The sequence below is a fragment of the Rhinatrema bivittatum genome, chromosome 7, assembly GCF_901001135.1.
Source record: "Rhinatrema bivittatum chromosome 7, aRhiBiv1.1, whole genome shotgun sequence".
Taxonomy (NCBI): Eukaryota; Metazoa; Chordata; class Amphibia; order Gymnophiona; family Rhinatrematidae; genus Rhinatrema; species Rhinatrema bivittatum.
The window spans coordinates 195,362,096-195,377,008 of record NC_042621.1 but is presented as its reverse complement, the minus strand read 5'-3'; positions in this window follow the sequence as shown (position 1 = coordinate 195,377,008).

Here is a 14,913-nt window from a genome sequence, read left to right as displayed (position 1 = left end):
CCTATTTTGTGTTTCGGAAATTTTTATAAAACAGATAAAGGGATAAGCCAGATGTAAAAAGAGGGCTTTGTTTGCATACATACTTTCAATAATTTGAAAGAAAAATAATTTGACAATGTTTATCCACTAGGGATGTGCAGGAAAAAAGTTTTCGTTGCGTACGTGATAAGTATTCGTGGGGGGTCAATTCCGTTTCATGCGGTAGTATGGAGAATTCCATAAGTTGTCGATCTATAAATACATTACTATGGCGAGTTAAATTATTGTCCCAGCTAAAATTAAAATTAACTACAACCCCACACCCTCCTGACCCCTCCAAGACTTACCAAAACTCCATGGTGGTCCAGCGGTGGGGTCCGGGAACTCACTCACACCTTCGGTGCTAGTTTCATCATGGCGCCGATCGCCTTTCTCACAGCCGACGGCGATCGGCGCCATTTTGAGACTCAAAATCGCCGTCCGATGCCAATACTCAAAATGGCGCCGATCGCCGTCATAGTGAGGGCAAAGGCGATCGGCGCCATTTTGAGTATTGGGATCGGACGCCGGCGTGCAAGGAGGTCGCTCCCGGACCCCTGCTGGACTTTTGGCAAGTCTTGTGGGGGTCAGGAGGCCCCCCCAAGCTGGCCAAAGGTCCCTATGGGTCCAACGGGGGTCCCGGAGCGACCTGCCGTCCGACGCCAGGACTCAAAATGGCGCCGATAGCCCTTGCCCATACTATGTCACAGGGGCTACCGGTGCCATTGGTCAGCCCCTGTCACATGGTAGGAGCACAAGATGGCGCCGGTGACCATGTGATAGGGGCTGACCAATGGCACCGGTAGCCCCTGTGACACAGGCTATCGGCGCCGTGATGAAACCGGCAAGCGAGTGCAGCGATGGCTTCCTGACTGCCCGCTGGACCACCAGGGAGTTTTGGTAAGTCTTGGGAGGGTCAGGAGGGTGGGGGGTTTAAATTTTTGTTTAGGAGGCTGAATAAAACAGAAATCTGTTTAATACGTGGGGAGTCGCGATGCGTTTCGCCTCCCCACGTATTTAACATGTAAACCGCCTACCCGGCGATAGCTATATCTGTTAAATGTGAACCGGAGTGATATGTATTGTATACAGGAACTTCGGTATATAAAAACCAATAAATAAATAAATAAATAAATAAATAACAGATAGCAAAAAATAAGTTGCGGATTACAAATACATGGAAAACGTATGCACACCTCTATTATCCACTGTACAGTTTCAAGTATGATGGAAGCACTTTAATAGTATTTAAGTACTTTGTTATATAAAGAAGTGAAGTTTTTAAAATTATTTGATATTATAATAGCCCAGGAAAGAAAAATTTTGGCAGGAAGATATCATTGCCATAAATAAAGCACTATGAAAGCTCTGTTTCTTAGTGTACGATTTGTTCTTTCAAAATTTAATGAATTACATAAATCTTTCTTTATTATACCTTGTTGGATCCCTAAGCATCAAACTGATGTGAACATTCAACAAATATTTATTAGTGTTTGTGAAGATCTTTTCTCTGTAAAATGATGATGTAATTTGGGAATTTGTTTAATAATTATTAATTTCTAAAAACTTAGAAACAGAATTAGTTCCTTATTAAATTACATGATGTATATTAAAATCACTTTTGTAATTTCTAAATTCTACATAGAAATACAATTTTTGATAAGTTGCTGTTATAATCTGGTGTGGTTGTGGACCCTGGATCGTAGTAAGAGCTGGCACCACCTACAGGGCCTCAGCTGAGACGGACACAGAAGTAAGACACTTTATTAGACTGGAACGTAGGTAATACCCACCGAGTGGAATGAAGACACAGTCCAGAGTAGTAAGGTTGCTCAATGATGATATCCTTGGTAGTAGCCCGCAGAGCGGGGTATGCCAGGAACTCCTCGCCTGATGACACACCTCTCAGAGTAGATCTGCTAGTGGCCCGAGGCTCAGGGTATGCTGAGAATTAGCAAGTAGAAATTCAGAGAAGTGCAGGAGGTCAGCAGAGCAAGGTAGATGACGGTACTCACTCCGAAGTGCAGATGAAGGTAGCTGGGATGAGCACGGTAGTGGCCCGAGGCACGGGATACACTGGCGGTACCGTCAGCAAGATGGTAGAAATGAGAAGCGTACTCACAAAACTGAACTAGGCAGGATCCTGAACAAGGATAGATGGATTCTCCAGGCAGGAAGGCCCTCCAAGGAGCGGATAGCCAGAACGTGACAAGGCCCCCGAGGAGCGGGTACCTAAGGCGTTCTAAGTCCAGGAGTTCAGGAACGAGTTCAGAGTAGCGAAGTGAAGCGTCTCCAAGAGGAGTGGAATAAGCAGGAAGGAAGTCCTTGCTAACTCATAGGAAGCATAGGCTGAAAGTATTAAATACACTGGTGGATGACATCATGCGGAGGGGACACCCCCAAGGTTCCCACCATGATGTGAATAAGAGAGGGCCTGGCGTGCACGCGCGCATGCCCTAGGTAATCCCCGCTTCAAGATGGCAGACAGGATCACCCACGCCATCCCAGGGACACAGAGGAAAGAGGTGTTTGCAGGCTAAGGCCGCCATGGCTCTGAGAATCGCTGGTGCAGGAAAAAGAGAAGTGCGCAGAAGAGGTTGCAGCCATCTGCGGCCGACGGGTGCAACAGTACCACCCTTCTTAGGGCCCCTCCCAGGGAGTTTCGGCTTCCTTGGATGAGTTAGATGAAATTGTCGAATTAGATCCTTGTCAAGGATGTTATTAGCAGGCTCCCAACTATTTTCTTCTGGCCTATATCCTTCCCAGGATATGAGGTATTCCCATTGCTTACCATGTTTGCGAACATACAAAATGTCATCTACTTGGTACGTGATGTCCTCTTCAGCAGAAAGAGGTTGTGGGTCCGGAGTCTTTTTTGAAAACTTGGAGAGGATGAGTGGCTTCAAGAGAGATATGTGGAAGGCGTTGTGTATCTTCATGGAAGTGGGTAGTTGCAAGCTGTAAGTTACAGGTCCCAGGCGGTGGATAACCGAGAAAGGCCCAATGTAGCATGGAGCGAATCGAACAGATGGCAGCTTGAGACAGATGAATTTGGTACTGAGCCATACCTTGTCTCCTGGTTGGAATTGAGGTGCTGCTCTGTGATGAGCATCAAAACATTTCTTGGCTCGTTGTCCTGCCTTCTACAGAAGGCCTTTGGTTTGTTCTCAGAGATCATGGAGTTCTTCAGCCGAAGCCTGGGCTGCTGGAGATGAAACTGAGAAGGTTCCAGAATTCCAGCCTGGTAACAAAGTCTGGCTGTCTACAAAACATCTAAGACTCAAGCTACCATCAGCTCGTTTTGCTCCATACTTCGTTTGACCCTTTCCCATTCTCCAATGACTAGGTACTCTTACATATAGTCTGAAACTTCCACCAGCATTAAAGATTCATAATGCGTTCCATGTCTCACTATTGAAACCATTAGTCTTTAGTAAGTTCTCAACCAAGACACCTGAACCTACACCTATTGGTGCAGAAGAAGACATCGAATACAAGGTAGATGCTATCCTTGATGTGAGAAAGAGAAGCAGAGTACGGGAATACCTCCTGTCATGGGAGGGTTATGGACCTAAAGAAAACTCTTGGGAACCTTTGACAAATATCATGGATAAAGAGATGCTTCAGCAATTCCACAGAATGCATCCTCAGAAACCAAGATCAGGTAGGAGGCCTGGAGGGTTCCCTTTGAAGGGGGGTACTGTTGCGTCCATCGGTCTCAGACGGATTCACCTTTTTCTCTGCTCTCCCCACTAGCCTTGGGAAGATGGCCACTGCCGCGTGTGCAAGCCGCTCTCTCCGGCGTCCCTGGAACGGCTATGGAGTTGCTTCCAGCCATGTTTCTCCCAAGGGCCTTCCATGTCTTTATTCCAGCTATGGCAAGAACCTCGGGGCATCCCCCTCGAGTGACCTCATGCCATCTGGGTATTTAGCCTACTCTTGTTTGCTAGCTCATTGAGTTAGCAAGGATTGGACTCGTCCAGTCTAAGCTACTCTGCTGTTTCCATGTTGCCACTGGAAGCTCTCTCTGCCCTTCGGGGTATTCTCTAACCTGGGTACCCGCTCCTTGGGGGCCCTCTGCTTTCCTTTCAGGTGCCTTACTGGGATCAGGTACTCACTCCTCGAGAGCCTGCTCTCCCTGCCTTGGTGCCTGTAACCATCTATTTCAGCCTGGTGGAATTGCCAACCTTATAGCTACCATCTAGTGAGTAATCTAATTCTCAGTCTGTCTCATCTACAACTTTGCCATGCTGGGAAACATACACCTGGATCTCCCTATACCAACTTGGTAAGACAGGTTCCCTCTGCCGAGGGTCCCTGGACTGCTAGCTTTGTATCATCTCACTACTGCCACCTCTGGTGGTATACATCAGCTGTACAATAAAAGATCTAACTCTGTGTTTGTGCGTCCTGAGTCTATCCCAGTACTGAGGCTCCCCACGGGGCTCCTCCCTGTGGGTGTGGTCATCTGCCACGGTACCCAAGAATCATATAGAAACATAGAAACATAGAAATGACGGCAGAAGAAGACCAAACGGCCCATCCAGTCTGCCCAGCAAGCTTTCTCACTTTTTTTTCTCTCATACTTATCTGTTACACCCAAACACCGCAAAAACATAACAAGTATAAAGATGGTTATCCCGTAGTCCTTGCAGGACTCTGGCGACATCTACCTGATGACTTTGTAGATCTTGGGAAAATATTAGTATATCGTCTAAATACACAACCACGCATTGGTAAAGCATGTGTCGCAGAATCTCATTCATCATATTTTGGAATATTGACGGAGAGTTACACAGGGCAAAGGGCATGACCAAGTAATTGAAGTGGCCATCATGAGTATTAAAGGCCATCTTCCACGCATCTCCTTGACGAATGTGGACCAGATTGTATGCCCCTTTTAGGTCTACTTTTGTGAAACTTTTGGCTCCCTGGAGTCTGTCAAATAACTCTGAAATCAGAGGTAAAGGGTATCGGTCCTTTATAGTGATTTCATTAGTTCCTCTGTAGTCTATACATGGATGAAGGGATCCATCCTTCTTGCCAATGAAAAAGAATCCGGTTCCGGCAGGTAACTTGGAAGGCTGGATAAATCATTTTTGCAAATTTTCTTGAATATAGACCAACATGGCCTCAGTCTCTGAGAGAGAAAGTGGGTATACCCTTCTTCTAGGGGGTTCCGAGTCAGGCTTTAAATTAATAGCACAATCGAAGGACCGGTGTGGTGGTAATATGTCTGCTGCTTTTTTCGAAAACACGTCTTGAAATGACAAGTACTGTGGCAGCAAACCTGGGAGAGAAGTAGTGGTTAACACGCAGGGCATAGGTGTTAGTTTCTTCAAGCATCTGTCATGACAGGCCACTCCTCATTATAATAGTTCCAGAGTGGCCAGTCAAACTGAGGTGTCTTGCAGCCATGGTAGGCCAAATACTATTGGATGAATGGCTTTGTCAAGGACCAAAAGTGAGATGGTCTCGGTATGAAGAGAACCAGTGCACAGGCATATCATTTGCATGGTATAGGAAACTTCTCCTGGTAGTGGCTCGCTGTGTATAGAGGAGAGAAGCAGCAGGCTTGGTGTCGGAATGATAGGAATAAGTATAAAATTGCCACCTGCTCCGGAATCAACAAGTGCAAGAGCCTGAAATTCAAGAGTCCCGGAAATGATTGAGACTGGGAGAGTCAGTGGAGGAGATAGTGTAGTAAGACCTAGGAAGAGTCCTCCCACGGATCCTAGGTCTGCATGTTTCCCGGATAGATGGGACAGGATTGAACCGCATGGCCACGTTGTCTGCAGTACATATAGAGACCCAATCTCTTATGGTAGTGCCTCTCCTTGGCAGATAGATGGCTGTGGCCTAATTGCATGGGTTCATCTTCTACAGTGATAGGGAACGGCTTCTACAGTGATAGGGAACGGCTGAGTCTTTATCTCCAATGAACGTTCATGCAGGCGGTGATCAATTCTGCCTGCAAGGTCAATGAGTGAATCCAAGGAGTCAGGCAAATCTCGTGCTAACAATTCATTCTTGATGTGGGAGTGAGGGCCCTCTAGGAAAATTACACATAAGCATCCCAGGTCCCAATGAAGCTTTGAAGACAGGGTCTTAAATTCAATAACATAGTCCGGAAGTGGCTTAGCTCCTTGTTGGAGGTGTAAAAGAGCAGATCCAGTAACAGACTTGCGTGCTGGGTCATCAAATACTGACTTGAAGAGAGCAAGAAAACCTGGCAAGTCACTGAGGAGGGGTCATTGCATTCCCAAAGAGTTGAAGCCCAGGCCAGGGCTTTCCCATCTTAAAGAGACAGGATATATGTAGTCTTGGCCAGTACATTAGGAAAGTAAGTTGGTTGTAGTGAGAAGTGCATACAGCACTGGTTGAGAAAGCCCCTACACAACAGGGGGTCTCCTGAGAAGCGAGTGGGGGCTGGTAAAGGTACTGCAGTTCATGCGGAAACCACTTGCGATGAAGCATCTTTATCAGATGTACTAGAACTGTTCAGTCGGGAATTCAACTGATTAAAAGCATTAGCCAATGTCTCTAAGGGCCTCTGTCGTTCAGCAATACAGAAGGAAAAAGATAAGGTAAGGTCTGCTGAACTAATGATGGTAGAGTGGGAGGGTGAACAGAAAGAAATCAAGCCAGTGCACAACAACATGCTAGTAGAAGCTTTTGCTGTGGTGGTGGTAAAAGTGCTTGATTCGAAATTTGAGCAGATATTCACCATATTTGATGTAATGACATCCTCTGTGGATGCTTTTAACCAACGGGTAATGGAGATGGAACAAAGAATATGGGAAGCAGAGGATGGAACCTGTGGGATGGCAGCAGATGTTAGTGAGCTCCAGGTCAAAGTAGCATGCATGCATGATAAGATAGAAGACCTGGAAAACAGGTCTCGTCAAAACAACTTAAGGTGATTTGGAATTTCTGAGACAATGGCAGAAACTGAGCTAAGAGGCTTCCTGCAAACATGGCAGGTCACCAAGATTAAATTAGAAGTCTCAGTGGAACCTATATGGATAAAGAGAGCCCATTGATTAGGCCCATGCACTGAGAACCAGGGGAGGCCTAGTGTGGTCATTGTGCAGTTTCTGGACTTTCTGCAAAAATTGGCCACGCTGCAAGCAGTGCGCCAGGGAGTGCAGTCAATGGTGGGAAATCAGAAATCAGAAAGTCCTACTTTTTTCAGGATTACTTCATGAAACTGTGGAATTATATAAAGCTTTCTCAGCTGTGTGCTAATTGCTGCATGATCATCAGGTCTGTTTCAGTCTTCAGCATCCCACCAAGTTGAAGGTCACATATGTTACACTGACTGGAGGAGGCCAAGGCTTTTTTAGATGCAACAGATCATAGCAGTCTGGCTCAGCTTGAATAATACAACTTGCTTTCTTGCATGGCACCTGATTGTACTTAACCCACATGTAACTGCATTGCTGCATGGTTCTTTCATGGCATTGATGGACAACTACATCTATGCCTATTTGCAGCTCCTGGACCCTTTTTTTGTTCGAGCCAAAAACAATGCATCATCTATATTGGATGGAGGAAGTGGGATGACTGTCTATGGAAGGGATCATATTAACATCTTGGAATGTAGAAAGCATAGGTTACCTGATAAAATACCATAAGATATTGAAAGCCTTAATGAAGAATCAGACAGATATCACTATGCTACAAGAATCGTATCTTAATGATGGTGAGCATGGTAAGATGGTCAGATGGTGGGTGGGGAAAGCTTATTGGTTGTCTTCTTGCTTGAAAAGACTGAACTGGCTATATTGATCCACAAGGCTCTGATGTTTCGGGTCCAGGCTCAAATAAGTGATCCTGGCAGCAGTTATTTAATTCTCAAGGGCTTTCTGAGTGGGGAGTCACTAATGCTCTGCAATATCTATGTGCACAATGTATATTTATTTATTTATTTAAAGCTTTTCTATACCAATGTTCATGAAAAGACATATCACATCGGTTTACATAGAACCAAAGGTTAGAAATACATCAAACAGGGGAATTTCAAACAGGGTTTAACATCAAACCAGAAGGATGGTCAAGAAAAAACAAAGGTAGAGGAGACTGATAACAGCATATAAACAGAAAACCATTGAGTAATGAGCGCTTAACAGCATATAAAACATAGAACCATAGAGTAATGAGAGTTTAACAGTAGTAGGAGAGAGTCATGGTTTCAGTTCTTTAGGGAAAGGATTGTCTGAAAAGCCATGTCTTAAGCTTTTTCTTGAACGTCCGCTGGCAGGGTTCTTGGCGAAGGTCAGGGGGGAGAGCGTTCCATTGTGTGGGCCCGGCGGTGGAGAGAGCACATTTCCTGAGAGAGGACTTGGCCGGGGGTGCATAAAGGATACCTTTGTACACTGTTCTGATTGGTCTGGAGGACGTATGATGTTGAAGAGGGATATTTAGATCTAGAGTTGTCTGCATGTGAATGGTCTTGTGTATCAACGTTAGTACTTTGTGGAGGATTCTGAATGTAATGGGGAGCCAGTGTAAATTTTTGAGAACGGGGGTCACGTGCTCTCCTCTGTTGGTATTGGTCAGGATCCTTGCGGTGGTGTTCTGTAGCATCTGTAAGGGTCTGGTGGTATTAGCAGGAAGGCCACGAAGGAGGGAGTTGCAGTAGTCTATTTTTGAGAGTATGATGGCTTGGAGTACTGTGTGGAAGTCGTGGGGGTGTAGGAGAGGTTTCAGCTTTTTTAGGATTTGTAGTTTGTAAAAACATTCCTTTGTTGTGTTATTGATAAATTTTTTTAGGTTCAGTCTGTTGTCCAGAATTATGCCGAGGTCTCTCACATGGGTGATGGAGGTCGTTTGTGACGAAAGGAGGTTGCTGACCACCAGATCATTGTCGTCCTGTGAGATGAGCAGGAGTTCAGTTTTGGCTGTCTTGAGTACTAAGTTAAGGCTGGCGAGGAGGAGGTTGAATGACTGTAGACAACCATTCCAGAAGTTGAGGGTTTTGGAGATAGATTCAGTCACAGGAATGAGAATCTGAACGTCATCAGCGTAAATGAAGTGAGTTACCTTTAGATTTGTGAGGAGTTGGCAGAGGGGGAGGAGATAAATGTTAAAAAGTGTAGGGGAGAGAGAGGATCCTTGCGGGACTCCAAGAGTTGACCTGATGGGGGGGGGAGATTCTTTGTTACTTATTCTGACCTTGAAGTTCCTATTGCAGAGGAAGGACTTATATATATAGAAACATAGAAACATAGAAATGACGGCAGAAGAAGACCAAATGGCCCATCCAGTCTGCCCAGCAAGCTTCCCTCATTTTTTTCTCTCATACTTATCTGTTTCTCTTAGCTCTTGGTTCTAATTCCCTTCCACCCCCACCATTAATGTAGAGAGCGGTGATGGAGCTGCATCCAAGTGAAATATCTAGCTTGATTAGTTAGAGGTAGTAGGGGTAGTAACCGCTGCAATAAGCAAGCTACACCCATGCTTATTTGTTTTTACCCAGATTATGTTATACAGCCCTTATTGGTTGTTTATCTTCTCCCCTGCCGTTGAAGCAGGGAGCTATGCTGGATATGCGTGAGGTATCAGTTTTTTTCTTCTCCCCTGCCGTTGAACCAATTGAACCAATTGAGGGCTATTCCTGAGATGCCGATGTCTGAGAGATGGTTGATAAGGATGGAATGATTCACGGTGTCGAAAGCAGCTGAAATATCGAGCAGCGCCAGAAGAAAAGTTGTCTTTTTATGAGGCCCAAGAGAATACTGTCTGTGAGCGAGATTAGAAGGGATTCAGTATTCAGCGATTTACAGAATCCAAACTGAGCTGAGGCAAGGATCTTGTGTTCGTCAAGGTATTCTGAGAGCTGGTTGTTGACAATTTTCTCCATGAGTTTGGCGATAAATGGGAGGTTGGTGATGGGTCGAAAGTTAGCCGGGTCAGTTGGATTCAGGTTGGGTTTCTTTAGTAGTGGTTTAATAGAAACGAGTTTTAGAGAATCTGGTACTAATCCTTGTGATAGAGAGCAGTAGTTTTGAGGGGATGGGATCCGTCGGATGAGAAGAGGGTTTCATCTTCTTTAGCATGGTTTCTATTTCGAGGGCAGAGGTGGGTTCAAATGATTCGAAGATTGCGTTCTGGCAGTTGGAGGAGGTGTAGGGGGGAGGTGGCTGGATCTTTGCGGAGGTTTGCTGTGAGGTTTGCTGTGAGGTTGGAGATTTTTTTCTCGAATATAGCAAGTTCTGAGGACTTGAATTGGGCTTGGTCGTCAGGGATGGTGGGGGAGGCCGGCTGAGTAAGATCTGCGATGTAAGAGAACAAGGCCTTGGCGTCAAAGAAGAAGTTATGGATTTTGCGGGCATAGAAATCTCTCTTTGTGCGGAGGATAATGTTTCTGTAGTTGTGCATGGCTGTTTTGTAAGCCGATAAAGAAGTTGTGGAGGGTTTCTTGCGCCATAAGTATTCTTTGCGTCTTAGTATAAATATGTATATGACCTATATATATATACATAGATATATATATGTATATGACCAAGCATTCTTTATGGGTATTTTCAAGAAGATACAGGTTCTGGGGAATGCCCCCATATTGTAGGTGGGGGGGGGGGGGGGGGATATGAACACAGTGTTTGATCCTAGCATAGATAAGGCTCATTGCCTTGTGGGGCAGTAGTTTGTGAAACATAAGGGAATCCTTTTGTTATGTGATCGATTAGAACTCCTCAATGCGTAAAGAATCCTGTATCCCATGGAGCAGGATTTTACATAGGTTTCCCAGGCACACAGCACTCAATCTAGGGTTGGTCTCCACCAAATTGTTTTCTAAGATCACTTAGGTGTCTGTTGGTCTTTTTGAAATCTCTGACCACATTTTAATTTGGGTTGATATCCAATGGGGTGTGAAGAGGCCTGAGAGAGAATTCTGGAGATTTTCCGCTCAGTTGTATGAGGACATGGGATTTCAAACTTTTTTGCAACAAAAGTGGAGGGATTTTCATGATTACAATAAAGGGCATGTGGAGGATCTCACCCTTCATTGAAAAATGATTAAAGCTGTTCTAAGGGGAGAAATAATCAGCTATATGAGCTGGAGATGGAAAATAATTGATAAGAGATTAATCAAATTGGAGCAGCAAGTGTGGTGAGACAGTTTAATATTAGCAGTCTTGCTCATGGCTACAGCTAGGGCCACTTATATTTCTTCCCAGGTAGCCCTGAACTCACTTATCCATCAGAGGGCACAGAAATCCATTTTCTATTATAAATACCAATTATAGAAATTTGGTATAAGCCTGGCAAACTGCTAGCATCCCTGGTTAAGCACAAAGAGGGAGCTAAACACATAGTTGATGCTCATGATGAACAGGGTAAGGTCGTGAACTCTACTGAGAGGCTTCAAAACGTATTTTGGAACTTTTTCCAATTTCTATACACTAAAGATAGCATTGATGTTGGTAATAGAATTGACTATTTTGGCAATCTAATGATACTGCAGATGGAGGCATTAAATGCGTCAATAACAATCTTAGAAGTACAGACCCACATAGGACGTGCCCCCCTCTATAAGAGCTAAGAGCCAGGTTAGGATGGTTATGACAGGTTTTCTATGTTATTGAGGGAGCAAATCACGTTACTTTTACGTGCTATTTTCACCCAACTGGTGGATACAAGGCAGTACTATTTTGTTCAAAAAAGGGAAAGATTTGCTGTATCCAGAGTCTTATAGCTTAACATCAGGTGGTTTTGTGTGGGGAAGGATTTTAATGTTAGAAAAGTGATGGTTTCCCTGTTACAGATTAGACAGGCTGATATTCCCTCTCTGTTCGTCAGGTTTGACGCAGAAAAAGTGTTTGATCGTGTGGATTGGGAATATCTATTCTTCGTTGTGGGGAAGTTCTGGATCTCTGGGCTCTTCTGTAACCTGATACAGCTCTTATATTCAACTCCTAAAACGCAGAGCTTGGTTATGGGCAGGTAACAGAGAAATTTGATATATAGAGGGGCATGCATTAGGGCTTTCCTCTGTCCCTGTTACTGTTCATATTGTCACTAGAGCCCTTACCTAGATCCATGTAAGCCAATGTGGTGATAGCAGGAATCCCCATTAAAGGCCAGGAATTTAAAATGGTAGTTTTTCAGATGACCTCTTTGTCCACCTTTCCAAACTATATGAGTCATTTGCAGAGTTCTTAAGTGAATTTTCTTGGTATGGATCTTTTTTTGGCTTTAAGGTAACATGGGTAAATCGGAGACTTAAGAATCCTCTCCATAGGTGAAGGCTATATGGGGTGATGCATTCCTGCTTAGATGGGCAAAAGACTCCTTTACATACTATGGCTTAGTTCTTCCTATGGACCTAGGTATGTTATATGAATATCATCCATCTGCTAAAGGCATGAAAGGTAAGTTTTTACTTTGGAACTCCCTATCACTGTCATTGTCCGGTCACATCAATCTTTTTAAAATGATGCTATGGCTGCAGCAGTTTTATGTGTTGTAGGTATTACCAATATATTTGCAAAAAAGAGATATTAAATTGGATTACACTATGGTTTTACAATTTCTCTGGCAGGGCAAGCGAGTCAGGATACTTGTCCAGCAGTTGCTGGGTGGATGGAAGGGGGATTAGATATTCTTATGATTGAGAAATATAATCTAGCCTGCATGTTATGACACTTAAGAGATTGATTTTTTTGATACATCTCTTTATATCCCTGAGTCTGGGAGGAGGGCCAGGTCTCGCCTCTATCGTTTCGGTACATCCTGCATGCGGACAGTTTCAAGTTACCAGTTCATATGCAGAGGAATTGGATTGGAACCTCTTTTAGACAAGCATGGCAGTTCCTTTTTGATAAGCTCCACCATAGTCCCTAGGAATCTTCTTACCTCTGCAGGGCAACCACAACTTTATACTTGGGATGCAAACTAAACCTTTTATTGAGTGGGCGTGGAAGAGGTTGTGGTATGTAGTGCAGGTGGTGGATATAGAAGAACAGATTATTGCTCTTCATGAGATGGACACTCAGTATGGGATGAGCTTTGGTCAACCCTTTGCTTACAGTGAACTGAAGCATTACTGGTAGACTTTGTCCAGAGCACATATTTCGAAGGGCTTTAAGGTCTGGGTTGATGAATATTTTCAATTTGAAAAAAGGGAATGAATGAGTATCTCATGCTTATATAAGGCTCTATTAGGGCTTCAAGGTACTGCTACACACAGCAATTTATTTGATAAATGGAAGGCTGAGCTCCTGATCACTATGAGGGAAGAACATATAATTCAATCTTTTTCAAGGATAACACAGTTGGTGTGAAGTGCTAACCTGAGAGAGACACAATACAAGTTTTTGTTGAGAGCGTACTTACTTTCAGTAAGGCTGTATAAGACTGGTATAATGCAATCTGATGTGTGCTTCAAATGCACTTCTTCTAGGGGAACCCTGGGACATTACATTTGGTCTTGCCCAGTCATTAAAGGATTTTGGGCTAAAGAGAAAAAGGAGGTACAGCAAATACTTCAGTGTACCCTTTCCTTTACCCTGGAGAAAGTGTTTTATGACTGTAAAGAAGTTTTGGAAAATGTGGGAAAGGGAGAATACCTATTTCTCTGGAAAGCTTGTCTTCTGAGGAAAAAGGCCACACTGTCCATGTAGTATGATAAAGGTGTTACTGTGTATTGGGTATGGAGAAATAGCATACCTGCATTAATGCAAATGGAAAATGTTGACATCACAAGATATTTTAATAATAAATTGTTCTTTGTTTTCAATTTGGGACAGGTATCTGCAATCACCTTCCCCCAAAGCAAGGAGCCTTGGAAAGATGCTTGTTCTGTGGCAACCTTTTTCCTCTTGCAAGACCATCTCTGAATAAAAAATGATTTGTATATCCCAACACGGGTCTTTATTTGGAATTCCAAGAGGTGAAAGAATCAGAGATTGGGGGGAGGGGAGGAATGGGGATAACCTGTGCCATAACTATCAGTAACTCACCAATATATACTGTAATTCTTGGTAGAGATGTTTGTTGTCCAAGGTTTCTTTAATTGGTATTGTATGGATTTGGCAGGTACAATGCCTGAGAGGGGAGGTCCACCTTAGATGTGTTTACTGTTTGTTCTTTCTGTTCTTTTAGTTATCGTTTGTATTTACAGAATGTAAGGGGGTGGGTGGGGAATGTCTAAAGTATCAGTATCATTTCTCTGTTGTGGCCTGGCATGCACCAGAAAGAGGTGTGTGCTAGTGTTTGATTGTATTGTTCTTGCTCCAGCAACAAATTCTATAGCTTGTTTGTATATTGAATAAAAAAAAATACTTTCTCTAATTTCTTTTGCATTTGCTACCTGTTAGTTTCATAGGGTGCCCCCCTAGTCTAAAAGAATAAATAGACTTCACCAATTAGCTGTTCCACTAAACTCAAGATTTTATAACCCTTTATAATATCCTCTTTCAGTCATCTCTTTTTCAAGCAGAAGAGCCTAACTAGGGTCAATGGAAGAGTATTTTGCATCTTAGGAGAGATAGAGAAGGGCACTCCCTGGACCTCCCTACATACAATTAACAATATATGCATTTCTAATGACATATGTCAGAAACCACACACACACCTCTTCTCCATTGAAGATATAAGGGATCCTTGTCATCTGCTGCAGCTACTGCTATGTCGGAAGGACACTGTGATTCCTGACATCATCATTCTGGCCCACACTGCCCGGCCAACACTGCTGTTCAGACTGCATGGGCTTGGCCACCACTGCTCTGCCTCCTTCCAGCGCCAAGGTCCCAGTCATTATTCTTTTGGTCTGCACCAGGCTGCTCTAGTTCTTTCTCCCAAACCTGCAGAGACACTGCTGCAATGACCCCAGCAGATGGTGTCAGTAGTCGAAAAAGAGCTGAAGAAAGAAGACACCAAAGAGGAGTT